Genomic DNA, 20,265 nt, shown 5'->3' on the forward strand with positions numbered 1-20,265 from the left:
CAAGTGTGGCCTACCTAGAAATATAGAAAGACCTTTTATGCCAGACGGGCATGGTGGCTGGTAAAGCTTTGCCAGGGCAATGTCGCTGCCTGAGGCACAGAAGATCCAGCGAGGCTGGCCCTGCATGGGCCCTTGTGATACTGTTCTGGACTGCATGTCAGGGGAGGAGCAGAGAAAGATACCTCAGCATCACTGCCTACAGTACAAAACCATCTGGAGGAGAGAACTCATCGCAGTCTGTAGAGCTTGCACAGTGTACTACCAGGCAGCATGGTCACAGAGGCTAGGATGCAGTTACCTCAGCACCTGAACTGGAAGTGAGAGGGAGAGGGTGAGGGAGCAAATGAAGTGGTATAAGCAGTGTCCCTCGCCCCACTGACTGACACTGAGATCTAGTGAGAGCTGGGGTGGTGGATAGGGAAGGCAAGGAAGAGACTAGAGATTTTATCAGCCCAAACATGGTTGCGGGAGGAAGAAGAGGTCTGTTGGAGCCCATGTTCATCCCCAAGTGGCCTAAATGTGCCCATTAGTATAAAACCCCACATAAGCAGGAAAAGGTGTCACTGTGCACACCCCAAGACTAACAATAATGGGAAATTTTGGATACCATGTGCAATTTAAGGTTCAAATTACCCCAATAAGAAGCCATATACCCAACATGTAATATTGGTCCAAAGACTGCTATAGAGCAAGATGACTTGGATATGGAAACAATAAGTCATTCGATCAGTTAAAAAGACCACTGCTGAGGCCTCTACCCCCTACGACCGCTATCTCACACTCATCTTACAACGCTGTTGAGAGAGCAACACCAAATAGAAAAATCGTCGACTCGCAAACTGGAAACAAATTGGGCCAGAATGTGAATAACTGATCATGAACAGTCCTTGCTGACCTTTGGCTAAAAAAAAACATCCAAATCAATCATTCCATGTGTGATGAGAAAGAAAAAGGCTTGCTAGATCCAGAAGCTGAAGTTAACATTATTATGTAACATGCAAAATAGTCTAATGTCAAATAATAGCAAAATCAACTCACTAATAATAAGGTTTAGCCAAATGATTCAAAGACTAGATAAACAGACAGCCCGACTGGATTTAGAGCTTCTCAGGCACCAAAGTGGAAAGGTGCTCAAACTCATAAAAAACAAGAATGATGATGTGGAAACAAGCTCCATGAGAAATAACTTCAGAACTGAGGGAATCCCAAAATCAACACCCACGAGAAAAATGGAGGAATTTGTACAGACAATACTTAACAACTTCCTTATTTTTAACACCTCTGTGGTTGAACAAGCTCACTTGTACAGAAGCTACAACCCAGTACCCCTATGCGGTCTATAATTGCTCCTATACTAAACTACAGGGAAGGGGACACAGCCAGGATACAGGTTGGCAAGAGAAAAATAGGGCTCCATGTTCCTGGACTTAACAATTGTTGTGCAGGAAGCCATACATATCTTTGCCTAAAACAAAATCCCCTACAGGCCAGTGTAGCATTTGCTATGAGATATCCTGTACTCTTAAAAACCACGACACTGGGAACTCCCAGCTATTCACTGATGCACAATGTGGTGCAGCTTTTCTCAAAAAGAAGAAACAAGAAGCCTCACCCACCTCTCCCAAATCGGGCGCACATAGTTCATCTCCACATGTCAACCGTGAGCATTAGGAACCTATGGCCCGATGTATGATACCTTTTTGCAGTCTCAAACCGTGAAAATCGCTGGTTGCGACTGCAAAATGGGCAGGTACGATGCACCATCCCTATTTTGTGAGCCGGTACGCAATTACCGGCTCGCAAAATAGGGAATGTGACTCGCAATTAGGAAGGGGCATCCCTTCCTAATTGGGGCTCTCAGGGGTATGTATGAGGTCGCAAAACAATCGCAGTTAGCACCAATTTCAAACTGGTGTTAACCCATTCGCATTTGGGAAGGGGTCCCCACTAGACCCCTTTCCCTTTGTGAATGGAAGCGAAAATATTTTTTCTGAGCAGGCAGCGGTCCCACGAAAACCTTTCATTTTTATTTGTTTGAAATGCTTCTGGTTTTCCTTTAAGGAAAACGAGCTGCATTTTAAACAAATTGCTTTATTTTAAAAGCAGTCACAGACATGGTGGTCTGCTGTCTGCAGCAGACCACCATCCCTGTGAGTGCAGTCATTCCCCACGGGGTCGCAAATTGCGACCTACCTCATGAATACTGATGAGGTAGGTAATTTGCGACCCCATTGGGAATTGCAAACAATGTCATTGACACTGTTGTACATTAGGTTTTGTGACCCGCAATTTGCGACTCGCAAATGATTCACAAATTGTGAGTCACCAAAAATACGGTCATACATCTGGCCCCTAATGTAAATGAACACTAAAGGTTGAAAACAGTTAGTTGATGTTTTTTACATGTTCACTGATATGATGTTGCAAAATTTCTCTTTCTTTGCTGAGTTAATATTAGTGGTAGGAAACTCCACAAATATTGAAGGGGGATCAGATAAAAATGCGCTGATACATAACAGTCACATGAGGGAATATAACCAAGCTAAAGATGTGTATTGATCTTGTACAGTCCATGGGCTTTGACTGACTGGCCATCCACACATAGAGCTTCATAATCACAAACATTCCCGGGGGGGAACATTACCCTACTCTAGAGTACAATGGAAGACATTCACTGGTCAATTGAGGGTCAGTCTGGAACAGATAAAGGTACATGCTGTTAATATGGAGTCAGGGATGAAAGTAGCAAGGCCAGAAGTAGATGCTACACTGACAGAAAGCAATCTGTGTCAAAGACAGCACATTTTAGGAACCAGAAAGAGACCAAGAGGAACAGAATCCCATAGGAAACTAATCAGCAACTCATGCTATCAACTTGGAAAATTTGGGGTCTTAAAAAACCCTGCAATGCCAGACAGCTCTAGATGTACATAGATCGACGTAGCATTTAAATACCCATGTTACAAGAAATACACCTTAACAAACAATCCAAAAGTGTATTCCCCAAAAAAGGCAGGACTCACAGCTTATTTTCTTCACATTTCACATACTCTAGAGATGCAGCCATTTTTTTAAAAAAAAGGTAGAGTCTTTGAAACCAGGAGAAATCCGAAGAGATAGAAAAGGCCGTAACCTAGTAGTGCCGGGCTGTTTGATGGCTAGGTCAATTCACTAATTAATGTCCATGGCCCTAATGCTGATACCCAAGTGCCAAATTAACTATCAATAATGGGCCCAAGCTCGAAACTCTCAGAAGGTGACCTATGCCTTTCATTGGATACAATTACATATAGGCACACTGCAGTACAACAAAATCTCACAACAGTTTTGAAATCCTTACATCAGAAAATGCACTGACATGCATCTCTGACACACCCATAACCCATATATCAGGCATAAGCTCACCCTCTTCAGAACACCACTGGACCTGTGGAAGACAGAATAAGGACTGCACCTGCTGTTGAGACCTGTGAGGAGACCTGAAAGGCTAGACCTGCTCTCACTTGTACCGATGACAAAGATGTGGACCTCAAAGGTCAGTTGGCCTACCTCCTGTTAAGGTATAGATACACAATAAACTGCTATAAGCCCTTTTTCTGAAGAGTCCTGCTGACCAGTTCCAACTGCACTTACACTTGATTCAGCTGGTGGCATCTGCTGAAATGAGTCTTGACGTCCAAGTGCTGTTCCTGAGGTCCTGGGACCCTTAGCTGTGTCAACTAACACCCTCCAAAACCTAGGACTTAGAAACTTTTTGGCTCCAAAGACCTCTGGGGGGCCAGGACAAACCAGTCAATCCACTGAACGTGCTTTGCCGCTGAGTAAATGATTCAGATTGCTACCACTCGGAGCTTCTCCATAGCAGCAAATGCTTTTCAGAAGAACGTCGCAGTGAGAGTATCTGGCATCCCAGAGCCCTTGTGTGACTCCAGCTTGCAGCCTTGCCCTGCTGGAGGAATCCAAGCTCCAAAAAACGTATTAAGTCCACACACAGAAATCTTTACAGGGTGACAATGCCAAAGAATCCAGCTACTGAAGGATCTTCCTTCGATGTGAAATTTGAATTTTATCTACTCAGAGCATTCACACTAAAAGTTAACGGCTTCTCCAGGACCTCGCTGACGGTGATCCAGCTTTGTGTCATGCCCTGCTGCCTTGCCCCACTGAGAATTTTTGGTTTCTATTTCAGAGACTAAGGGCCTGATTTATGAAAAGTTAGCACTGCCTTTACGCCATTTTTTGACGCAAAGGCATTGCAAACTTACAAAATATAATCATATTTTGTAAGTTTGCGCTGCTTTTGCATCAAAAAATGATGTAAAGGTGCTGTTAACGTTTCATAAACCAGGCCCTAAGTTCTTGATGTAGAGTTTGGCGAAGAGGGTTACTCCCTGTCCTGTCCACCTTATTACAATTTCATTATAGCATATGGAACTTGTAATACGGCGGACGGATATCCATCACGTTTGTGACGAAATAGCCCCTCCACCAAACTCTAACTCAGGCCCTAAGTCAGAATGAAAACTTCTGACCCAGTTGAACCTGGTTTCTGTACCAGCACTGCATAACGGTTGGCCTTAAAACTGTGCCTAGGTACCAGTCAAGAGAAACCACATGTCGGAGGTTGGCACTTAATGATTTTTGGTGCTTTTTTCATTTAAATCTTTAAAAATTCATATCTCCAGTTCCCCTCCTTGGATTTTTGTTATTTTGGTGTAATTGTGCTCATTAAATTATTTACTAAATTGGAGTGGGATTTTTATTGTGTTGTGTTTTGAACTTTTTAACGTTTTAGTACTTCTAAATGCTTTACACGTTTTCTTATGTTAGGCCTGCCTGCTCCTTGCCTTTGCTAAAGGTTGAGCACAAGTTTAAATTATTGAATCCTTACTGTGCCTTAAAAGAATAGTGACATTATTAGTTGCAGTAGACTACCATCCATCACAACTAATAATCCGCTTTCTCACACTCGAGATTTCACAATTACCCCTTCAGTACAGGGCACTTCCTCTCAGACGAGCAGCTTAGTAGAGTCTAAGGATGTGACTTACTTTGCTCTAGAGCATGGGTACTCACAAACATTTTCCCAGGGGCCGCACTGTTTGGTCTGTGAGGTGACCGAGGGCCGCATTGATGTCAGAACTAAAGTTGAGTTCCAGGACACCATAGTTACTCTCTTTTCAAATAGCCACCAATTAAATACTTGCCCGTTTATTAAACATTTTTTAGTGCTGATGCCAAGTCGAATAAACAGCAGCACCGTGCTGCTGTTGACCTGGGGGCCGCAAGTCAATGTCAGGAGGGCTGCATGCGGCTCCCGGGCCGTACTTTGAGTATCATTGCTCTAGAGGTAGTGCATCTTCCCTGCAAACCATCACATCACTTACCAGTTAAATTCACTCTAAGGGGCATATTTATACTCCGTTTGCGCCGGAATTGCGTAGTTTTTTTTTACACAATTTCGACGCAAAACTAACTCCATATTTATACTTTGGCATTAGACGCGTCTAGCACCAAAGTCCATGGAGTTTGCGTAATTTATTAGCGTGGACACCTACTTTGCGTTAATGAGATGCAAGGTAGGCGTTCACGTCTAAAAAATCGACTCCGAGGCATGTGCGTCGGATTTATACTCCCGGGCAAAATTCACGCCCGGGAGTGGGCGGGTCAAAAAAAATGACGTACGGCCGCTTTTGCGCTGTTTTTTAGCGCCTGCAAAAGGCAGGCGTTAAGGGACCTGTGGGTTCTGAAGGAGCCCAGAGGTGCCCTCCCATGCCCCCAGGGACACCCCCTGTCACCCTTGCCCACCCCAGGAGGACACCCAAGGCTGGAGGGACCCATCCCAGGGACATTAAGGTAAGTTCAGGTAAGTGTTTTTTTTTTTTCAAATTGTGGCATAGGGGGGCCTGATTTGTGCCCCCCTACATGCCACTATGCCCAATGACCATGCCCAGGGGACAGAAGTCCCCTGGGCATGGCCATTGGGCAAGGGGGCATGACTCCTGTCTTTGCTAAGACAGGAGTCATTTCTATGGGGGTTGGGAGTGAAACAAAATGGCGCAAATCGGGTTGAGGCGAAAAAATTGCCTCAACCTGACTTGCCCCATTTTTTTACGCCCAAGCTCCATTTTCCCCTACGCCGGCGCTGCCTGGTGTACGTCGTTTTTTTTAACGCACACCAGACGGCGACGGCGGCTAACGCCGGCTGGTGTGCGTTATTCAATAAATACGGCGCCCGCATGGCGCTTCAGAATGGCGTTAGCTGGCGCTAATTTTTTTGACGCAAAACTGCGTTAGCGCAGTTTTGCGTCAAAAAGTATAAATATGGGCCTAAATATTCCAGACTCCTGAATGCACTACATACTGTGGTGCCACCACACTGGGGCACTTTTGGACACTGTAGTTTGAGAGGAGATATCAATGCCTCTAAAGAATACTTCAAACTGAATGCAGACATTGTTCCTGGTTCTGGGGTGATGTGGGAAACCTTTAAACATGAAGTAGTAGTTGAGTGCATAGCGAAACACCTGATGAGTCTCAAATCTATCCAAGCATGCTTGGTGAGCACAGAAAAAGAAAGTCTCTGCATAAGCTAGAAATTAAGAAAAGAGATCATTAGATGGCCATGGGCATCAGCTGACATTGCAGAAATCCACACACCAAGGGAGAAAACAGGCTTGGTGCAGAGGGTGTCAAGCAACAGTTCTCATGATTCTTTATTGAATGATATGCTTCTGGAAGGTGTTTGCTTATTAATTAAATACACAAGTACCTTGAAGACACAGTAATAGCATAGTGTACAGATGCAAACAAAGAAAATCTGATGAGACCCATCTTGATTCTTTGAAGTTTTTGAACCATGATATGCAGGATAGCAAAACTCCAGAGAGTGATGGCCTCCCTGCAAAATTCTATAAATATTACAGGGAACTGCAGTAGAAGGCAAAAGAGACCTCGCACAAGTTTCCCCTGATAACAACATTATCATCTACATTAGCAACATACGCTGCACCATATGTAAATAGAATATTTACTTTGAGGTTGCGTTACCAATTGAAGTTCTTTGCAATACCACTAGTCCACACAATTTGTGGATTAGTACAGCTACTAGGCGGCTCAGACCCCTACATGCCTGACAATAGACCCGATTCAGACAGGATACTCTCAATTTTTCAAGCTACAAATGGCTTTATTTTAGATGTATCCCGCCTGAAACTACATCTTCTTCAATTGAAGTTGACGGGGAAATGACATTCTCCTGATTTTTGTTTCAAAGTCTTCACTTCTCTGTCTTAAAATGTTGGCATATATGTCGCTGGTTGAGAATCGGCAGAAGGGATAACTTCATTCGATATAAGGTTGGCAGAAGAGGAGAGTCTTCTGATAGGAAAGGCAAGAGAAGAAGTGCAAAAAGCAAAGAAACAAGGCAACAAGCCTCCTCCATTGATGCACCCAGAAGCTAGAATGACATCACCTCATTCAACAGGGCAACACATTTTTAAAGAACACTATGGGCCAGATGTACCAAAATCCCAATTTGCATTTCCTGAATAGTGAATTTTAAGAAATCGCTATTTAGGGAATGCAAAATGGAATGTAGCGATCCCTACAGATTCGCAATCGCTATTTGGGATTGCGACTCCATTCGTTCCTATGGGCCTGAAGGCCCATGGGTGTGAATGGTTTTGTACTACCTAAATTGCAATTTTCCATTAGGAAATCGCAAAATTAGGAAATGCAAAACCAAGGGTGCAAAGGGTCTAAGGCTGCCTTTTATGCACCCTGAAAACTATTTGTGCACATTTAAATTTCACACATGCCCTAGGGGCATGTGTGCGCTACATGACACTTTAAAAAATACATTTTTAATAAAAAAAATTAAATTGCACACGGTTACCACCAACTTGGAGTTGGTGGTAATACCATTTCCTAAATGCCCATTTTTCATTTAGAAAATGCTTGTTACATGGGCTTAGGGGATCGCTAATTGTGATTCCTTATTTGTGGTCGCAATTTTAGAGAATCACAAAAAATTGTGATTCCTTAAAATGGGACTCTCGATACGTTTGGAAAGGCACTTTTGCATTTGCAAACAGTGGAATTTAGAGCTTCACACCGTTTGCGAATTCAAAAAGGTTTGATACATGTGGCCCTATATTATAACAAAGTATAGCTGACTCCCACTCTCAGTCACAGCTGCTCCTCTTATCCCTCGATGACTGCATATTTACCTTTGACCCTGTACAGCCCTCTACTGCCTTTCGGCTAGGTTTGATCTACACACACCCCACATACATGCAAACATACGCATACAATAAGCTCGGATCCATTTTATGGACTCCAGCCATAGGTAACTGTGTTGTAATGCCCCTCTATTTTGTTCTGTACAGTACTATGATATTCCATCATCAGACATCTGACGAACACTGAAAATGTGCATCTTAAATTAACTACATCAGGCTCCCACAATGCATCTCTACTTGACATAACATGGCACATCACAACAAAACAGTCAGAAAGCAACACAAAAACTGCAGTACAGCAAAATCACGTCGTAAAAATACAGCACGAAAAACAACAGAACGTATCACCAGCACAACAAAATGCCACCCAGAAAATGTGCACAGATATTCTTGTCACACAATATGACCACCAGAATCCTGTTTTAATAACAGCACCAGTCAAGAACGTTGTGTGAGCCAGCCCATAGTGTGAGCAATCAGGAACTTAAAGTAAGAAGACAGTGCCACACACTTGGGAGACAGAGTAAGAAGGATCTGTGAAGAACACACATGCATACATACACACACATACACCACACATGCATGCACACCTAAACACACACACTCATGCACACGCAGGCACAGCCACACATACACACACACCCACACACACTCATGCACGCATGCACACACACACACACACACACACACCACACATACCTCACACACACACACACACACTGCACAAACACACACATACCCTTGGACCAGACTAGGCTGGACTGGATTGAATTGGACGGACTGTGAAGTGGAGTGCATGGTACTGGACTGGACGAGAGAAGAACAGAAGATGAAGCAAGAAAGAGAGTGTGAGAAATGAGGAAGACAGCATGAGATGAGGTAAAGAACATGTGAGGAATGTAATAGAGAGAGAGTGAGAAGAACGTGAGAGAGGGAGTCGCGTGAGTGAGAGCCAGGAACATAATGGGGAAGAATAAAGAGGCAGAGAAGGATAATGGTGAGATAGGGCAAGGAGGATAGAGATGCTGGGGAGAGGTGAAAGAGGTACAGAGAGGGGAGTAAGAGGAAAAGAGGAAGGGAGAGAAAGGGAAAGGAAGGAGATAGAGAAAAGAATGTGAAGAAGGACCTGAAATGTGTGTGTGAGAGAGAAAAAGGAGAGAGAAGGGGAAACAGAGAGAAGTAGGGAGGAGGGCGGAAGAGAGCTGTGGCTGACTCATCTGATATCATAAGTAGGTTGCAGCTTCTGCTTAACCTGCACAGCTGCACTGTGCACTACTAATACAGTTAATACCACATCCTGCAGTGGGCTTGAACTCTCCGCTTGCACCAGTCTGGTTTTTAACATCTGCTGCCTCTCTTCTCTGAATGAGCTACCGATGTTCCACTGCACGGCCTACTACTCTTAGCTAAGGCTATTTCTAGTCTTCTGCTTCCATGTACATTTTTTTGTCACAGATATTTGTGACAGCAGCTCAGGAACTCAGAGAGAGGACATGTTGTGATTCATGGAGCCCTCAGCAAGAAGGCCCTGATGCTTGAATAGGGACCAGCACTTGTGAAAGGAATGACCTCAAAAGGGAGGTTGGTGGGTGAAGAGCTGTGGTTTCATCAGAGGAAGTTCATAATCCAGATATGATGATCATTCCACTTCTTACCCTTCCCCTACCACCAGCTCATAGCTTCAGATGAGGAAGCAAAATGTCCTTTCACTCAAGGAGGAACTTCAAGAACATCTCTTTCTGTCACCCGAGATCCCCTCTCGATGCAGTTTCCCAGAGTCTCTTCTGTATTAGAAGTCAAGGAGTAGCGAGTTAGGTGGACAGCAGCCTGGTGTGGACATATCAAAACAGGAAAGCGTATTACTGAAACTCCAGTCTGACATTCGCAGTGATGCAATGTGCATGTGCTCTGCTCATTACAAAAGTTAACATCACATGTCACATTGCTTAACCAAGGATCACAATGTGGCTTGCACAAAGCTGGCAGTAGCTACAACAGAACACATGTTTGTGCTGCGTGTGCCAACTATACACAGTCTGCACATTTTAACCATTTACAGCAGGCCCGTTTACATGATTTCTCATGTAATCAAACAGAGTAGGGCTTAGGATAAGATCACATCCTCCAAGCCATTATCTGCAGTCAAAAAGGAATACTAATAAGTGAAATAATTATACAAGTGTGATTCATGACCACCACGTTTCAGTCTGAGTCACACTTAGCTGGAAAGATGGCTTAGTGGTGTAAATGCTTGTAGCTGATGCCCACTCTGATCTGCGTCTCACCAAACGCCAACACAAAATATTATCCTTTAAAGATCAGTAAAATTGAATACTGCTAAATTGCTCTGAACGCCAGATGTGCAGCACATACCAGTCCTAGCGGAATCACCCCTAAAGAGTACTGACTTACATCCTTCATTGCGTCTCAATTCCTTCTGCCTTGTCTGCCTCTCGCCTTGCTACCTAGATCCTCCTTATAGGCCTTTCCTACTCAGTAGCATTCCCCTCTCCACCATAAGTGCTCCCTTTATGCTATATCACACTCCCGCGTTATGCAATTACCCCCTACAGTTGCTCCTCTGCTTTGTAGTTACCTCTGTGCTGTGTAACGACTCATCACTTCTGCAGACTGCGCAGATGTATCTCTTCTGGACTGTTGGTCATTACATATTCCAATTCCACCTGCTCCTGAAGACTTCTATTAGGCGGCCATCAAAACCTCTCAAGAACGAAAGGGTAGATTTAGGAGCCCCTAGCGCCTCCTTGCACCACATTAGCGTAATTTCTCTTTACTCTATTGTGGCACGGGCCAAAATGGCTGCACCAAATTTACAAAGTGGTGCAATGCATGAATTGCACCACTTTGTAACCCTTGGAGCTACATTATGCCTGGCATAATGTATGCAAAGGGGGAGTTCCCCCGTTGGTGGGGGGGGGGGGAAAAAAGGTGACACAAAGAAATCTGAGAGATTTCTTTGCATAATTTTTCTCTGCACTTTTAACGCCTGCTTAGAGCAGGCGTTAAAAGGAGGAACACCACTGTTTACAATGGGCCTCAATGGGCTTTGCAGGATTAGCATCAACATTTTTTACACTAATCCTGCAAAACTCCGAACTAGTGTCAAAAAGTTTGACGCTAGTTCCCTAACTACCGCCATGGTGCGCCGTATCCTAGATTCAGCGCACACATGAAGGCATTAGGGGGCGCTAAGGGGTGCAAGGGAAGTGGGGCTGCACTGGGTGCAGCACCACGTTCTTTAAATCAAGCCCTAACAGCCATGTGTACCGATCTTCTCATTGCAAAAAGGAGCTGGAATTTGTGACCACAACAGTATTTTGCGAACTGACCTATATACTACTAAATCGGATCCCAAAATAAGGAATCAGAATGGGTCACAGTCTGACCTACTTAGTTAATATTAATTTATACTGGTAGCTAATTGTCAGAATCACATGAATGGTGGCCTGCAAAGGTCAACAGACCACCATGTGTGTGACTGAATTTCAATAAAGTATACTTTAAAAAAAAAAGGCAGCCTAATTTATTTAATGGAAGCTGCGCTACTGGGGAAAAAAAGTTTTGTTTTTTTAAATGTTTGAGTGACAGTTAGCAATAGTCCCTTGGACCACTGCCTACTCCTGTGAAATGTTTACACTATTTCACAAAGAGGACTCCTTCCATATTACAAATAGGTTAACAACTCAACTTGGTAGTCAGTAATTTTTTCAATGGCTTGGAATTTGACTTTCAGTAGCAAACACTTGATACATAGGGTACCGCTTGAATATAAGGAGATGGCAAAACGCGCCCCTTCTAAATACCGAATCAGTATCTAGTTGGAATTTCATCCTCTAGTCTTAAATCAATGAAACATTTAAGAAATACAATATATGGTGGCACAGCTGGTGGATGATAGGTACTGTAGTCAGCAGCAAGGTCTGTATAGGCACCTGTTCAATAAATGATAATGTACTTCAGTTCACATGGGCACTAGGCCCATCAGCATTAACCATTTGTTTGTCTTTAGATCATCACATACCCAACTCTTTCCTTCTCGACCCCGCCCAATACTCCAAAGGTTGGTGTGGCCCTCTCTCTCTCTTGCTTTCTGTTTTTTTTCCTCCTAGCTCTATCCCCTTTCTCACAACTTCCTGTCACCTTCTCCAATGCAGTAGCCTTCTGCTTCCTTCCTTCCGGGTCATAGTTGAAAGTCCTTTTTTAACTTTATTTCAATTTTTTTTAATTATATTTTTACAATTTCTAACTTTTCCACTAACATTAGTATACTTTCGTTGAAAAGGTATTTCATCATTATTACTTATCCCAAAATGGAGCTCCATCAGCCTGATTTGTCAGGCTGGGACTCCTTCACTTTGGATCTTCGTCATAATGATGAAATATCACTTAATACACTGCAATCAGGATATTCCATTTTGGCCATACATAAACAACACACATTCAACCCTGTACACAAGAACCCAATCAGAATCAAAATGCTTCACTATCTTGCAAGTGATATAAAGTAATGTATACATTATGCAACCGGTCAACTCAAAAAAGAGTGTTAGGCCTCACAAGGGGTATACAAAGTGCAAGACAACACTCATGCAATAGGATAGATTTGTTAGTGTTTTTCTGTGTGATAAAGGTCAGGTCCCAGGCCTAGGACTCACTCTCGCTGTCAGGCCTGAGCAGCCGTAATACTTGCCCGTCTTGTGACTCGTTTTTCCTTCTGCTATATTTTGCTTTTTTGTGCCTTTTTTCCTTTTGACCCTCTTCTTCCTTTTGCCTTTTTGTGCATTTTTCTTTGTATACCCTTTTCCTTCCTCACTGCCTGTACCTCATTTTTTTACATGCACAGAACTCTGCTACCAGACTCATCCTCGACCTCCCCGGATGGACCGACATCACCCCCACCTCAGAAAACTCTTCCCACTCCCTAGACAGAAGAGAAGCCATTTCCAGCTGATGATCCATGCCTACAAAGCACTGCGAAACCAAGGAGCAGCCTGTATCAAGCACCACCTGAACTTCCACCAACCTACCAGACAACTACGTTCCAGCTCCCTCTCACTCACCCACACCGCTGCATCCACAGAAGCAGCAGCAACAACCTCCCTCTACAGCTGTGGACGTCCACCTCTCTACTGGAATTCAGAAGAGCACCCAAGACCTGGCTGTTCAACTGAGTCATCTGAACCCTCATGACCCTCATGCACCTGGATGCCCTCTGATTGATTGGTTGATCATTTTGTAAACCTTAAATCTCTATCGGATGGTCTGGGATCAGTGTTACTTCTCTTAGGATTATGGTGCCCCACACCTGGGTGTCGTCAACAAATCATTGCATTCAATATTCATTGAGGGACATTGGGCTCCACAAGAAGGGAACAAAATGTGTAGGATCAAACCATGAATATTTATTACATTTCTATGATTTACAGAAAGCAAACACCTAATTGGTTGCAAATAATAATCAGAATGCATATGTATCAAATAATATGCAATTCAAATTAAATGACCTATCATTGGTTTGCTTGAAATGAATATTATCTCTTCTTCTTTAATAGCATCTAATTCTAAGTCCATTTAAGTCTTCTTCATTCTGCATCTGCCTCCAGTCTTCTCCTCTCAGTCTGCTCCGTTCACTAAAAGAACTCTAACATTTAACATAACTTCAAACTACATACTCCATAGGTTCTTGAGCTTTCTCACAATACAAGCTTCTCTGCATTCTGCAGATTTCTTTTGAATGCGCTATTCATTAAAACAACATGCTACGATAATCACAAAGAAGAGCAATATTTCTTCATACGGGAAAGAAGAAAAGGAGCATAAAAAGTTAGATAATTCTCGCCTAGCAATAAAATGTTCACATTTCACAAAGCAAAGATGGCAAACAACTCTACCGCATTTAGAACTTCAGGCCTTCGCTAGAAATAACAAAACTAAATGTGAATAAACATAATTTTTCTTTACATTAACGTTGCTATGCTTTACTGTCATTTTAATGCAAATCATTTATTACATATAAAACTTTCTCGCAGTATTCAGCTGCAAAAGTTTTCTTTGAGTGTCCAGATCTGTCTAGTTAAACTAAGTATTTTTGATGGAAACATACCTTATATTTGCACTATATTCGTTTATGAAGATGTATATAACAGATAGTTACATCTCTAGCTATCTCTAGGAGTTGGTCTGATTGGTCATTAGCTACAGAAGTTCATACAGATACAGTTGCATCTGTGCTTGCAGGCTGAAAAATCATTTCTTCCCAAAAGCAGGCAAAGGAAGGTGGTTCTAATGTGATGTCAAGATCAGCTTTGCCACGTTTCCCAGGTCCATGCGTGAGCTGCTGCTCCTGTCCAGGATTTTTCTTTGAATTCTGAGATGTATTTATTTCATTATAAACCCGGACTAGAAGAATGCAAAGGAAAACATGGACTGGAGCAGCACATCATGCATGGACCTGTGAAACTTGGCAGCTATGCAAGATTGCGCCCCTCTTGCAGGCGAAGGTCGACTAACAGTAACAGTAGGACAAGCCATGAAGATGGCGGGGTACTGTCTGCTGACGCAAGCATGCATAGAGACAAACCCATATTTTTACTCTCCCTTCATGTCAAAAGTAAAGGTCTCATGGAAATATGCTTCCTCCTCAAATACTCAAGCACTAAAGTAAAAATTACGCTGTCCTCGAATATGTTGCACACATGCACAGCTCTAGCACCTGCTGGCTTCAGATCTAATACAATTCATTCTTGACTCCTGTAGTGAGCCACCCGGGACCTCCCTTGTGGTAGCACACTGCCCCGGATGCTCACCTTGTACATCCTCGTGGCCAGAGGCTACAAAACAAAGTGGCCCTAGACCACATGTGGGGCCAGATGTAGCAAGCAGTTTTGCCCATTCTGTGTCTATGGGAAAATGTGTTTGTACATATGGCCCGTGGTCTTTTACCCGTGCCAGCAGGATGCTGTACCCTTGCTACCTTCTGCAACCACGTCCCAACTACACCTGCAGGTCCATGCTGCAACCAAGAACAGCCACACCAGTGGCCTTGTCCCTGCTCCTATGTGACCATTGCATTCCGGGGTTCGCCTTGGGCCTCGGCAAGGAGACCGCTGCCCGCCAACACTAAGGAGCCCGAGCGAATCACCTCATGAGGCTGCAAACCGAGCTCTCACCTTCACTGCCAGCACCACTCCCGGATCGTCGCCAGTGTGCTGTCCTGCAAACAGCCTCGCGCCGCGCCCAGCTCACGGCATGCCTTCAGGCCCCATTGCAGCATGTGAGATGAGCCACGCTCATCCCTGTAAGCCTCCTGCCGAGGTGAGATTTCACACACTCAATACACTCAAGCAAGGGCTGCACCAAAAACAGTTTCTCCCTCATGAAAGCGCGTAAATAATGGTGTGACACATTGACTTTATACACAAACAAGAAAAGAAAAAGCACTACCCAAAGGACATTTTTGAACTAATATAGGGTACAATCACAAAATTAAATAGTTATAAGAAAAAGGAAAAATGGGGAAGGAAAAGAGGACAGAAACCAGACACACCACTACAAGAAGGCGAAAACAACACAAGAGCCACCTCACAAACAAAAGAGCAGGCGTGTTGCACCCCATGAGAAAGTGCACCACCAGCTTTAAACTCAGGAGGTCTCCACACCCCAGTAAAGCAAGTGGGTACCTCACGTAATGCCCAGTCATGGCTAATGATCCAAATGCAGCACCCCCACAAGTGCAATCATAGGGACAGTTTCCCTGCAACACATGCTAGTAGTGTGCTACAACCATTCAGTGAGCTAGCCGACCCAGTGATAGCATTGCCCTGTTGGAAGTCAAAGGTAGGGAGGCTGGACAAGTACTTCATAGCCACCTAAGAAAATGAAAGAGCCATAAAATGCTCTCTCTTACTCCATTACGCAGGAGATAAAATCTATAAACTTTGAGCACCTGTCCAATACCTGTGCGGCAAACGACTATGACTCTGCAGTGAGAGCCCTTAATGCATATCTCAATCCAAAACTAAACCCGGACTTCAAGCATTTCAAACTCTGCCAAGCCCGCCAACTAAAAGAAGAGTGCATAGACACTTTTTACGCATAACTTCATGCACTAGTCACCACATGCACCGCAGATGACCAACCAAAGGAAACAAGAGCACAGATCATCCATGGGAGCTGCAACAAAACAGCCTGAGGCCTCATCCTGAGGCAACCAAATATCAGTCTAGATGACATTCTCATCATGGTGAGATCCCACAATTTATCGACTGGGAGAGCCACCGAAATGGACATGGTCATTATCCAGAAACTGGAGAAGCCACCTACTGTGAAAGTGGAATGGGCTGATGCAATACACATGAGAGGGAAGACAAACAGAGCCACGGCGCCTGCTCCTCCACAAACAGGGTCTTGTTGTAAGTGTGGCGGCTGCGAAGAACATGCCCTAAATGACTGCCCGGCGTAAGGCAGCTCATGATTGGACTGCGGCTCAGAGGGAGATGTGCCAGAGGGAGCAGAATCCCCATAAGAGCAGTAAGACAACCATCCCTGGATGAATTAGAACCACAAGGGGCTGCCAAATACCCACAATGACACAGACACCGCCTAGAGGACTCGTCACTGGAAGTTGAAGAGGAAGTCTTCCTCATCTCATTCACACATGACTTGAAACAACACAGAAGGCCGCAGCCCACATGCGTGATGGAAATTGCCAGATCAGACTTTAAAGCCCTTGCAGACACTGATATGTTGGTGAATGTGATAGGCATCCAGCAATATCAATGTCTCAAACCCCAAACCAACACTGACTCCTTCTAATACTAAAATATTCACATACGTGAGTCAGTCTCCCCTACCACTAAGAGGCCATTATCGTGAGCGTACGCTCAAACAACCAAGAGATCCTAACAATGTTTCATGTACTCAAGAAAGAAGCCAACATGCTGCTTGGAAGCCACTCTGCAGAGGACTTAGGACTGGTATCATTTTCAAGGAACGTGAAAGCATAGTAGACCTACAAGATGCTGAACCAATTCCCCGAACTATTCAATGGCCTGTGGTGCCTGAAAGCCCCACCAGTCAAACTATACATTGACAGGTCAGTCAAACCTCTCACCCTACGCCACCGACATGTGCCATTCCATCTAAGGCCTCTAGTCGAACAAGAACTCAACAAGCTCGAAAGCCAAGGGGTCATAGAAAAGTTATTCAGACCAACACCCTAGATGTTGCCCATGGTAATCGCCGAAAAACCAAGGCAGCCAAGAAAGGTGGGCTTCTGCATCAACACGTGCCTCCCAAATTAGGCCATAAAACAGGAGAGGCACATCACACCCATAATGGACGAAATCATTGCTGATCTAACAGGGTTGTGATGGTTCTCGAAACTCGACCTGAATGCCGGATACCACCAGCTGCTCCTCTTGGAAGAAAGCAGGTATATAGCCACCTTCTCCAGGCACCTTGGGTTATGCAGGTACAAAAGGTTAAACTTTGGAATCTCTTCAGTGGCGGAAGTATTCCAAGAGACCATACGTAAAACAGTGTCAGGGCTCCGAGGCATTATTAATGTGAGGGATGATATCTGGATTTATTCGGCAACCCTTGAAGACCACCACACACACCTATCGAGCCACCTCAAATGCCTCTGGGAACATGGCGTCACCTTACACCAGTGGTTTTCAAACTCTTTATTGCTGCACCCACCACCCAGGGGAAAACAAATAATCATTGGGCCCCCCTCGGACATTTTCACAATTATTCTGTTAAGTTGCAATGTTTAAATATGGCTACACTTATTTACATTGCATTTAAGCTATGTTACCTTTTTTTAAATTCAATAAATGTATTTCTGCTTAAAACAAAGCACTGTTATCTGCATATTGCTTCTTTTGGCCAGAGCCTGGCATCCCCCCTCCCCTCGGGATCACTTTAGGCCCCGCTACTGGGGCCCGCCCCTGAGTTTGAAGATCCCTGCCCCACACAAAGAAAAATGTACATTTTTCCAGATATCCATAGAGTTTTTCGGGTAGGTCTTCAATCAGGAAAGGGTGCAAGTCGACCGCCACAAGTCGGAACCCATCAAAGAAGCCCAGGCACTGAGCATCGCATCAGAAATAGGCAGCTTCCTAACCATGGCCACATACCGTGGCAGATTTATCCCCAAACTAGCAACACTCCCTGAATTCGCGCATCGAACACTGGGCCATCCAACTGCAACACTACCATATGGATGCACTCTATTGGCATTGAACCAAAAACCCAACAGACATCCTCTCCCACTTATCACCCGAGTAACAGAAGGAAATACTAACAGCACTTTTGTGAAAGAGGAAGACGTCCACATGATGTCACAAGGAGCTTGTTCACAAGTACTCAGCCTGAACGAAATTGCAGTTGCTAGGACCACTGATGCAGTACTGATGAAAGTGAAAGGAGACATGCAGAAAGGCTCATGGCAGGACTTCCTGGGCCAGAAAAAGGAAGACTCACAAAACTCTGGAGTATACATGACACAAGATGGACTCATACTGCGGGTCAATTGCTGGTGATCCCAGAAAGTCTTCAACACTGAGTGACAACGCTGGCCCATGCAGGGCATTCAGTCAATGCTAAAATGAAGTCATGCATGTGGGAAAAGTTATGGTTCCCCCACCTTGAAGCCACTGTGGATAACCTGGTGTGACAATGCCCCGTATGCCAACGCACCAACTCCCAGGAAGCCCCGCCACCCATCATGACAGAAGAAACATGCACTGCTCCCCTGGTCCAAGGTAAACGTAGACTTTAGGAGTTTCCCAGACAGACAGTAGCTGTCTACTAGGACACCTTTGTCCTAGTAGGCAGCTACTTGAAGTACCCAATTGAAGTGGTTGACTTGAAAGCATTTACCAATGTTGCACCAGTGTTAGAAAAAGTCTATGCACTATTCGGCATTCCAAAAGAAATCAAAACAGATAAAGGGCCACATTTCCAGGGATCAGAGTTTAAGGAATGGCTTCAAAACCTGGATTACACCTAAGTGGCCACTAGCGACTAGTGAGGCAGAACACTTCATGAGCAACCTGAATAAGGCCCTTCGAATCACCACAGTCAACCCTGTACTCAGCATCCAGAGATGGCAGAACCATCCAGGCCTTTTTAACGCATGCTTTAACAATGGGGTTTAAACAGCGAATGCGTCTTTACCACACATTCTTGAACCACACAGATCTTTACAATGACTTGCTTAAGGTGGGGCTGGACTTTAGAATAGAACAATTTACTATTCCAACTCCATTCTGCCCTACAGTAGGGAAGGTGTTGGACTTAAAATCCAACACCAGCCCAAAAACACGTTCCCTAATTGGAGTTGTTGTAAACACCTGTGTGGTTCAGGAATGCATGGTAAAGACGCAGTCGCTGTTGAGACTGCATTGGTAAGGAACTGCGTGGTTCCCATTGTGTAGTAAAGGCTGTTTCCCTCCAGAAATTCCTACTAGAATATCGAGGGAAACCACATTACACCACACAATGCCCTTCCTGGTTGCTGATACTCAATGGGCCCTGGAGAGACACGATCCTGGTCCATCCGGGATGGCGCTCACTACCATAAGATCCCATGAGTGCCCAAACCTGGCATCTGCAGTACAATGTGCATGTGAGCCTGAGACAACGGGCGACAACACGCAGATGGTGCCACGGGACAAGGTAAGCTTCAATAAATAATGGCATGGGTGGAAGTTTAGAACACCTTTTGAACCAGGAGTATGAACAGTGCTTACTATAGTTGGTATCCTGGTCACCATCCGCAAAGGAAATGAAAAATTAGCCAGAAACATATCATGATTCTTGAAAGCTGATCTGCGGGCCAACAAGAATCCAAAGTAAAAAAGGAAAGCGCATTTGTGGACATCTCAGTTGACGATGAAAGACCCTTCAGTGCTACTCCAAGCAACCACGCACCTCAGTGAACCAGCGGGAGAGAAGTGACATAGTCCAGGAGACAAGAGAGAGATTAGCTCAC

The 20,265-nt window shown here is 44.3% G+C and overlaps 1 protein-coding gene across 1 annotated transcript in view; it reads right to left on the reverse strand.

Moving 5' to 3' along the window:
* LPXN (leupaxin) overlaps positions 1-20,265 on the reverse strand; it is a 259,193-nt gene that overhangs the window by 205,374 nt on the left and 33,554 nt on the right. The window lies entirely within an intron of this gene.

The sequence above is a fragment of the Pleurodeles waltl genome, chromosome 4_1 (assembly GCF_031143425.1).
Source record: "Pleurodeles waltl isolate 20211129_DDA chromosome 4_1, aPleWal1.hap1.20221129, whole genome shotgun sequence".
In the NCBI taxonomy this organism is placed as follows: Eukaryota; Metazoa; Chordata; class Amphibia; order Caudata; family Salamandridae; genus Pleurodeles; species Pleurodeles waltl.